This window comes from Panthera uncia (genome assembly GCF_023721935.1).
Source record: "Panthera uncia isolate 11264 chromosome B2 unlocalized genomic scaffold, Puncia_PCG_1.0 HiC_scaffold_24, whole genome shotgun sequence".
NCBI classification, from domain to species: domain Eukaryota; kingdom Metazoa; phylum Chordata; class Mammalia; order Carnivora; family Felidae; genus Panthera; species Panthera uncia.
In genome coordinates, this window is record NW_026057580.1 from 102,895,195 (window position 1) to 102,904,586 (window position 9,392).

The 9,392-nt window shown below is 48.3% G+C and overlaps 1 protein-coding gene across 1 annotated transcript in view; it reads right to left on the bottom strand.

Annotated features, from left to right (window-relative positions):
• ZC3H12D (zinc finger CCCH-type containing 12D) overlaps positions 1–8,578 on the bottom strand; it is a 32,825-nt gene extending 24,247 nt beyond the window's left edge. The window contains exon 1 of the mRNA XM_049653041.1: positions 8,378–8,578. The gene's annotated coding sequence lies outside the window, so the exon portion shown is untranslated. The remainder of the gene's footprint in view (positions 1–8,377) is intronic.
• Between the last annotated feature and the right edge of the window lie 814 nt (positions 8,579–9,392).

Below are 9,392 nucleotides of genomic sequence, written 5' to 3' on the forward strand. Positions count from 1 at the left end.
CCGCGGGAGTGGTGGGGAGGTGGGGGTTCAGTCTGACCCGCGCTTACAAAAAGAAGACTGAATCAACACAAACCCTCTGGACAGACCGGGTCCCTCTCTCTTTTCTACTCACAGACACCGACAGCTTTCAAAAATCATTTGAAAATACAGAAATCATCATGCAAATATATTTCATGTGGAAAAAAATGCAACAATGTCAAAGCGTAAAGAATAACAAGAGAGGGGCGCCTGGGTGGCTCAGTCGGTTAAGTGTCCGACTCTTGGTTTCCGCTCAGGTCGCGATCTCGTGGTTCATGAGTTCAAGCCTCGCATCAGGCTCTGTGCTGACAACGTGGAGCCTGCTTAGTCCTCTCTCTCTCCTTCTCTCTGCCCCTTTGCTGTTCATGCTCTCTCTCTCTCTCTCAAAATAAATAAATAAGCTTTTTTTAAAAAAGAAAAAAAATTTTAAAAAGATACACTGTCTCTCATACAAACCCCAAATCCCGCTTGCCTCTCCTGCTAAGTATTGTCCAGCAACTTGCTTTTCTTATTAAAAATGCATTTGGGAAATCTTTCTATGCCAGTTTATCTGTCCTGCTGCCCACTGTATCCCCAGCATTTAGAACAGCACCTGGCCCAGCTGAATCTCCTGCCGATTTGCTGAATGAGCGAATGATTGGCGTGTAACCATATGCCAGATGATGGAAGTTTAGTTTGCCTGCCATTTCTCTCGTGCACAACTGTCTTGTCCCCCATCTTCTTCTCAGTATGACAGGCTCTCTACCTTCCAGTCCTCTTCTCCTGCTGGCATCCCCCGCAGCACCCACGTCTTCCTACTGGATCTCGGCGTGGCTTCCTGTTCCCTGCAGGGCCGCTCCCCTTAGCGCAGGAACCCCACCGAACGGACTAGGTCTGGCTCTGGCAGGAGGAGGGATTTCTCGGCTGGTCTCCTGGACAGAGAGGCCCGGCTGTCACCTCTACTCCACCTCGGCCCCCTGACTGCTGAAACACCAAAATCGCCCCCGAGGTCACCAGGGACCTCCTCACGGGCAAATCCAACAGCAGCTCCACACACCTTGCCTTATACAAACCTCTCTGCTGCTTTCAACACTGTGGACCACACCCTTACCTCTTATTTTAAATCAAGACACTTAAGGGGTTCCTGGGTGGCTCAGTCAGTTAAGCATCTGACTTTGGCTCAGGTCATGATCTCACTGTTGGTGGTTCAGACCCCATATCGGGCTCTGTGCTGACAGCTCAGAGCCTAGAGCCTGCTTCGGATTCTGTGTCTCCCTCTCTCTCTGCTCCTCCCCTGCTGATGCTCTGTCTCTCTCTCTCTCTCTCTCTCTCTCAAAAATAAATAAATTTTAAAAGAAGTAATAATAAATCAAAACATTTTGGACCACCTCCTCTTGAAACTCTTCTCCCTTAGGTTGTAAAACTTGGTCCAAGTCTTCTAAGTCTTTCCAGTTCTTTCCTTAGTCTCTGCTCATGGGTTCAAAGACAGGGTCCTGCCCAGGCCATCGGCTCTCCCTCTCGTGCCCTCCACCTGCCCCTATACTGGAGAGTCCACAACCGCACTCGTGGCTCAGACCTCACTAAGCACCAGGCACGCACAGCTATAAACCTGTGAGGTAAATGGCATGCATGCTATTTGAATAAGTTCTGTGGGAACTGAGAAAATGCTGTCATTCGCCAAACATTGGCTGAGTCTGTCTACTTCAGTAGACCGAGTCTACTTCTCAAAGTGTGGTCCAGGAAAACTCGGGGGGCGGGGGTGGCCCAAGACCCTTTCAGGCAGTCCTCAAAGTAAGAACTATTTTCATAATGGCACATAATAAGGCGTAACGTGCTTTTTTCCACTCTCATCCTCATGAGCATGTCATGAAGTATTCCAGAGACTGAGTGTCGTGGGATAACCCCTGGCGGTCCTCTGGTAAGCCAGATCTTAATTAGAGACTTGCAAATATAAATCGGTGCCAGTCTTCTTACAAATTTTTTTGTTTTGGGAAAATATAGTTATTTTGCATAAAAATACATTATTTATACTAATGTAATGGTTTATTAATATTTAAAATAAACAAATATTTATAATTGCCTGATTTTAGTTTCTAATAAGGTGCTTATCAGTGGACGGATATAACTCACATAAACGAAAGCTCTTCGGCATCCTCAATAGTTATGAAAAGGAGTTCTGAAACCAAGAGTTTCTTCTTAAATCCAGAGCTTTCTAGTAGGCATTTCCCAGAAGATGGTCCCGTGTAGGGAGCGAATAGTCATGTTATGCAGGGTCCCAGGACAGAGGCCCAGTGTCTTTCTCACACCATCCACCCACCTGTCCCACCCACACCTTCTTCATCCCTTACCTAACTCATGCTACAGCGTCCTACAGGCGTCCCTCAGCAAACCATTTGGCTCAGTCCCTGTTTGTAGCCAGCAGGATATTTCTAGAACAAGTGTGACCATGTCACCCCCTTCCTTAGAAATATCCTCAAGATGGGGCGCCTGGGTGGCTCAGTTGTGTGGGCCTCCGACTCTTGGTTTGGGCTCAGGTCATGATCCCACAGTTTGGGGGTTCGAGACTGATGTGGGGGCTCTGTGCTGACAGTGCAGAGCCTTCTTGAAATTCTCTCTCTCCCCCTCTCCTTCTGCCCCTCCCCTGCTTATGCTCTCTCTCTAAATAAATAAACAAACAAACAAATAAATAAATAAATAAATAAATAAATATCCTCAGACCCCGTGTTGACCTACAAGAAAAACACAAATGCCTAAGCGGCCTGCTGAGCCATCACCATGCCGTGCTGGCCCCTGTGCAACTCACCACCAACCCTGGCCCACCTGGCCCTTTCTCTTGAGCCATGATGAATCTCTCCTGGCTCCCCAAGCCTTCTGGAAGGTTCTCATCACCGTGCTTCTGCATATGCTTTTGTTTCTACTTGGAATGCCCTTTTTGGTTTGGCAAACTTCAAGATTCGGCAGAAATGCCCCTCAAAGTGGTCACACCTAAGTCCACAAACAGAATGAGTGACTTGGTCATCTCATCTACCGGGCACTTTGCTCACAGCTCTGCAATGACACATTGGATCGTCACTTATCCGTATCTCAAGACACTGTGTACTATGTTCCCACGTCTTTGCCCTCAGAATCACCAGCACCTGGCACAGTGTTACTATATCTAAGGACTTCAATAGGTTTTTCTTCAGTGGATGCCCAAAGCTGAAAATAATCTTCCCTGCTCAAATATTTTTTCTTGGGTTCCCATCTCATTGAATGGTGTGCCCCAGACTAAAGAAGACATCTCAAGGTCATGTCACCTACTAGGCACCAGGCACTGTGCTGGGACCCAGTTCCATAAAAACTAATATACAGTCCAATTTCAATTTGTTTACAACCTCTTCAGGAAAACAGACCAAATAAGTAAATACCAAGCCATCAATCATGGCAATAAGCACAATACTTTCAATTAGGAAAAAAATGTGCTCTCAAAACTCAGGTGAGGAGTGACTTATCTTCCTTTGAGGGGACAGGAAAGGCCAGGAAGTTTCCCACAAAACTGGGTAACAGAGGATGCGCTGACATTTCCCAGTGGGGGAAGGGCCATGGCATCTCTCCCGGGGGGTTCTGGGAGGGCCTCCTCACCACACTCCACCCCCACTACACTAATCTAACTAGTCCACTGACAAAAGATTTCTGTCACTCCGTCCTGTACAGAGTCTCCTCCTTGATGGGTGACCAGTTTTTCTCCTTGGGAAGGTTGTTCTCTTGGGCCGGGGTCCAGCTTTGGGCCAGTCTCTGGGGAGGAGGAGGACAATCACCCAGCCTGGCAGGCACGACTCACACCAGGAGTCGCCTACTGTCCCTGAAAGACCCTTGGGCTGGCTCTCAGGCCTGCAGAGCTTCACTGGGGCTCTTCCCTCTGCCTGGAGGTCTGCCCCTCCTGCCCCAGGCCAGACTCCCCTGTCGCACCCGTCCCTCCCACGCCCCCGCCAGCCCAGCTACACCCCCACCTCCGCCCTTCCTTTCTTACACATACGTGTGACTCTTGTTTTAATTTGGAAGAAAGATCTCAGGGGGAAAGCTCTCACTTTTTCCCCATTGAGGATGATGTTAGCTGTGGGCTGTTCATAAATGGCTTCTATGATGTTGAAGTATGTTCCTTCTATCCCGACTTTCTCGAGGGTTTTTATTAAGAAAGGATGCTGAATTTTGTCAAATGCTTTTTCTGCATCGATTGACAGGATCATACGGTTCTTCTCTTTTCTCTTATTAATGTGATGTAAAGAAATTGTGGTTTATATACACAATGGAATACTACGTGGCAATGAGAAAGAATGAAATATGGCCTTTTGTAGCAACGTGGATGGAACTGGAGAGTGTGATGCTAAGTGAAATAAGCCATACAGAGAAAGACAGATACCATATGTTTTCACTCTTATGTGGATCCTGAGAAACTTAACAGAAGACCATGGGGGAGGGGAAGGAAAAAAAAAAGTTAGAGAGGGAGGGAGCAAACCATAAGAGACTCTTAAAAACTGAGAACAAACTGAGGGTTGATGGGGGGTGAGAGGGAGGGGAGGGTGGGTGATGGGCATTGAGGAGGGCACCTGTGGGGATGAGCCCTGGGTGTTGTATGGAAACCAATCTGACAATAAATTGCATATTAAATAAATAAATATATAAAGTTATAATGTATTACATCCACAAAAAAATTTTTGGAAGAAAGAGGAGAAGGGAAGAGAGAGGAGGGGTGTGAGAAAGAAAAGGGAGAGGGAGGAAAAGTGAGAGAGAAGGAAAAAGAAGAATGACTGTGGCAGACAGCATGAACGTCACAGTCGGTGCTCACAGAGTTCTTCGCTGTTTCCACACCACCTTCACTGAGAGCCTCTCTCCCTTGAACTTGCCGTTACCCCCGGTTGGGTAGACGGTGGATAAAAGTAGCCCCTTTCCACAGGTGAAGAAGCCGAGGCTCAGAGTGGCACCGAGAAAAGGCTATACGGTCAGTAAGCGGCAGAGGCCGACAAAAAGTAGAAACCAAAAACAACGCGTTGCTCTGAGTTGTGCTCAAGATGGAAGCAGCGTCTTGTTTTTGCAGAAATCGAAAAACCCGAAATACAACCACCCCCGGGTGACTTCTCTTTGGTCACAAAGTAACAGCTATGAGGAGAGTCCGGGTTAGTGTCGTAACTTTGCAGTCTGAAATCTGCAGACCGAATCACAGACATCTTCACAATGAAAAACCTTGGGGCTTTTACCTGGGGCGGGGGAGGGAGAGGGGTCGCGTGAGGCCTGTCCTCTGCAGCTCTCCACGGCACCCACCAGTTCCAAAAGAGCTCCCTTTCTTTTATTTTTATTATTTATTTAAAAAATTGTTTTAAGTTTATGTATTTATTTTGAGAGAGTGGGGGATGGGCAGAGAGCGAGGGGTTGGGGAGAGAGAATCCCAAGCAGGCTCCATATTGTCAAGTGCAGAGCCCAACGCGGGGCTCGGTCTCATGAACCGTGAGATCACAACGTGAGCCAGAGTCAGGAGCCAGACGCTTCACCAACCGAGCCACCCAGGTGCCCCGGAGCTCCCTTTCTGAGGAAACTTTTGAAAGGTCATGCGTGGGACAGGAGAGCTGTTTTTACACAACATTAACTGAAAGAGTTCACCCACTTCAGAGGCTTTCTTTTGCTCCCTTGAGATTTCAAAATCAACTTCATTTCCTTTTAAAACTTCTAAATAAGGGAGAAACCTGAGGTGGGGGCCTGTCCTCAGGAGCCTCCGCTGGCCCTCAGGCCAAAACCCTCCCCTTGAGATGCGATGGTCTTTGAGCGCAAGGCTGCTAGCAGTTTCTCACTGCTTTCTATTTTTAAGTCCTGAAAGTATGAATGATTTCATTTGAGTTTGCTTCCTCAAGCTTGACTGGAAGTCACAAATAGCACAGATAATTAGTAACCCTTTAAAACTCCTCGGTCTCCTCAGGAGCTCGTAGGACGGTCAGCCTTGCAACACTTCCCTATGGTCAATAGTCAAGGGAGCCATGGAGATGTGTTCGGGTGGAATCCAAAGTTGGAGGTGGCCTAACAAAGCAGCAGGAAAGGAAGGGAGAAAGAGGGAGGGAGGAAAGGTAGAACTTTATTAACAAGGAGCATTAGGGGTGCCTGCGTGGCCCAGTCAGTTAAGCATCCGGCTTTGGCTCAGGTCATAATCTCACAGTTCGTGAGTTTGAGCCCCACATTGGGCTCTCTGCTGTCAGCACGGAGCCAGCTTTGGATCCTCTGTCCCCCTCTCTCTTTGCCCCTCCGCAACTCTCTCTCAAAAATAAATAAACATTAAAAAAAAAAAAAATGAGAATTAGATCAGACCGGTTCCTCCTGGAATCAGCCAATCCAGGTTGAGGGCCTCTGGACCTAGGGTCTGTAACCTCTGACTGGAAGACCTCCTGAGGAAAAGAATACTAGAGAAACTGAAGAAGGAGAAAAGGAGGAGACATTAGAGGGATAAGACATGTAGAGAATCAGTAGCTCACATGTGCCCAGTATTTTACAGATACAAGGGACAGCCTTGCATATTGCCTTTGGAGATACCAACATCTGTGGGAGATGGAAAAGGATTCATTACTCATGACTCATGTTGCAAGTAAGAAAACTGAAGAAAAGAGTTTTTCTTTGCCAACTTACCCAGGGTCTCACAGCTAATTAATGGGAGGGACTAGACTCCCAAGGGATTCCTCCTACAGCCTGGCCCAGAGGGTGCTACCCAGGGCTGCTCAGGGGGCCACAGAGCAAGGTGAGCCCGAGCACCAGCCCCAGGAAGAATGCATTCATCACGTTGCCCCTGACCTTCAAGTCTGTTCCTGGTCACCTCTGCCAGTTCTAGAGAAATCCACCCCATCATGACAGCCAGAAGTCACCCGCATGATGAGGAGAAAAGTTCTCATAGACACGGTCTGTGCAGTTTTCTGGCTCAGCTCAGATCGGTGGGGTTGTCAGTTAGATTTTGGGGAAGTCACAGAGAGGCAACGACTTCAGCCCACGAGATTCGGGTTTTGGGTCTGGCTTTGGGGGGATTTTTTTAAAAGGGAATTATAATTTTTTTAAAAATGTGGTAAATTATACATACCACAAAATTTGCCATTTTAACTATCTTTAGGAGTGCAGTTCGGTGGCATTAAGCAACCATTACCAGCATCCATTTCCAGAATTTTTTCGTCTTATAAAACTGAAACCTTGTCCCCATTAAACACTAACTCCCCACCCTCTTCCCCCACCCACCCCTGGTAACCATACTCCTTCTTGCCATCCCTATGAATCTGACTACTCTAAGTACTTTCTACAGGTGCAATCACACAGTACTTGTCCTTCTCTGACTGGCTTATTTCACGTAGCATAATGTTTTCAAGTTCCGCCCTGTTGCAAGCATTTGTCAGAATTTTCTTCATTTTTAAGGCTGAATAATCGTCCATTATGTATATGGACCACCTTCTGTTTGCCCACCCACCTGCTGACGGACATTTGAGATGCTGCTCCCTTTTGGCTGTTGTAAATAGTGCTGCTGTGAGCATAGGTGGCCTGGTCTTGGGTTTTCTCCTTGAGCTTGTCCCTTGCTCTTCCGTATTGTTATAGGTTACTTAGGATACACACACAAGTATATACACACAAGCCCTGATCCATACCCCGGGGCAACTCTGAGTTAAAAAAAAAACAACAACAAAAACCCATCCTCCTTATCGTCTACACCCAACCTATTCACTCATCAGGTATTGGCATTCCTGGCCTGGCATCACCTGGCCTTGCAGAGGAGTTCATAATCCTGGACGCGTGGCCAAGGTTTCTAACAACCACAGGGAATGAGCCAAAATTGTCTCCATTGCCTCCAATTAAGACTTATTTCCATGTCCTTCTGGGCCTTCTTGGAGCCCGCAGAGCCGTCCTTTAGGAGAGATGGGGTTTGGGACTGCGGTCAAATATTCCTGATCTGCCGGGAAACTAGACACCCACAAATCAATATCTAGCCTAAAAGATATGTTTTCAGGAGCATGGAGACAGGCTGAAAACGTGCCTGAGCATTCTCGACTTTCTGATTTCGTAAAACTAAAAGATCTTCGAAGACCACAGCAGGAGTTGTCCCTTACACCTAAGAGTTCCTCCGATTAATCTTTCTCCCACGAAAGCCCTCTTGAAATTAAATTCAACTGTGCTAAAACGAGCAAGGATTTCACCTTTTTTTTTTTTTATCTGTGCACTTAAAATCATGTGAGGCACGGGAGATCAGACTGCTCAGAATAACGCTAATCCAAGGACTGCTCCCCAACTTGCTCCCCGCCCCGTATATTCTTGTGTCTCTCCTCCAGCCCTGGACCCAAGTCTGCACAGCACCTGTCCTACTGAATGATGGCCGGAGCCAGGCACTCACCAGCAGGGCGTGTCGCTTCGGCCCCCACAGTGGACACCCGTGCTCCACGCAGCACCCCCAGCTCCACGCCCGCCACAGTCGGCCAGGTGTCATCCAACCTGAGGGAGCCCTGCCCGGCTGGGCCACGAGGCCATTAGGAGGCCCTTCATGCCAAAGCTCCCCTTCCTGAGTGCCACGGTCACGTTCAGCTGCCAAGGTAGTTTTGCTCTGAGTTTTTTTTTTTTGTTTTTTTTTAAAAAAAAAAAAGGAAAGGAAGAGAGCAATCAAATGAGGGAGGCAGACTTGAAGGCTTCGCCCCGGCATGAGTCACCGAATCAAAGTTTAACAACCACATGCAAAACAAACTCTCTGAGGGCATGGGCTGGCTGCACAGGAAAAAGCCAGGAGAGGCTCAGAGAACAAAAGTGTTCACAGGCGGAGGGTGAAAACTTCCGTTCCAAGTTCCACTCGTGCCTTTGGCTGAAAAGAGCATCTGATCCGAGGGGCTCCCGACCTTACAAGCAAAACGAAAGCATGCAGGAGTGAAAAGTGTCAGGCGAGAGGAAGAATAGAAATGCCTACTAGATAAGGGTGCACAGGGGCTCGGGCGTGGAGAGGCCCTGTCCCTTCTAGCACAGAGTCCCTAACAAGTCCCAGAGGCCTCCGGCTAAGGGCACTGGCCTCTGTCTGTAACAGGACTCTGAGCTGTCCTCACTGTAGCCCTGCATGGGGTGGGTGGCTGCTTGTCTCCATCTGGCAGGGGGAGCCTGACCTCAGGGCCTCCTGACCATGGCATCTGCAGCTGCCTAGCTGCCAGCGACAGAGGGTGCGGGCAGCAGACCCTGAACTCTTGTCGTCTGTTCCCTGCATCGCTGGATGCCTGTCGGGGGTCGAGAAGGAGGAGAGAACACAAACCACGGCAAGCCCATCTCCCAACAATGACAGGGCTCTAAAGTCACTTGCCCAAGCACACGGTGAGCCAGCAGGTAGAGCTGGGTTTAGAGTCTGAGAGTTGTTGCTTAGGAAACTGGACTCA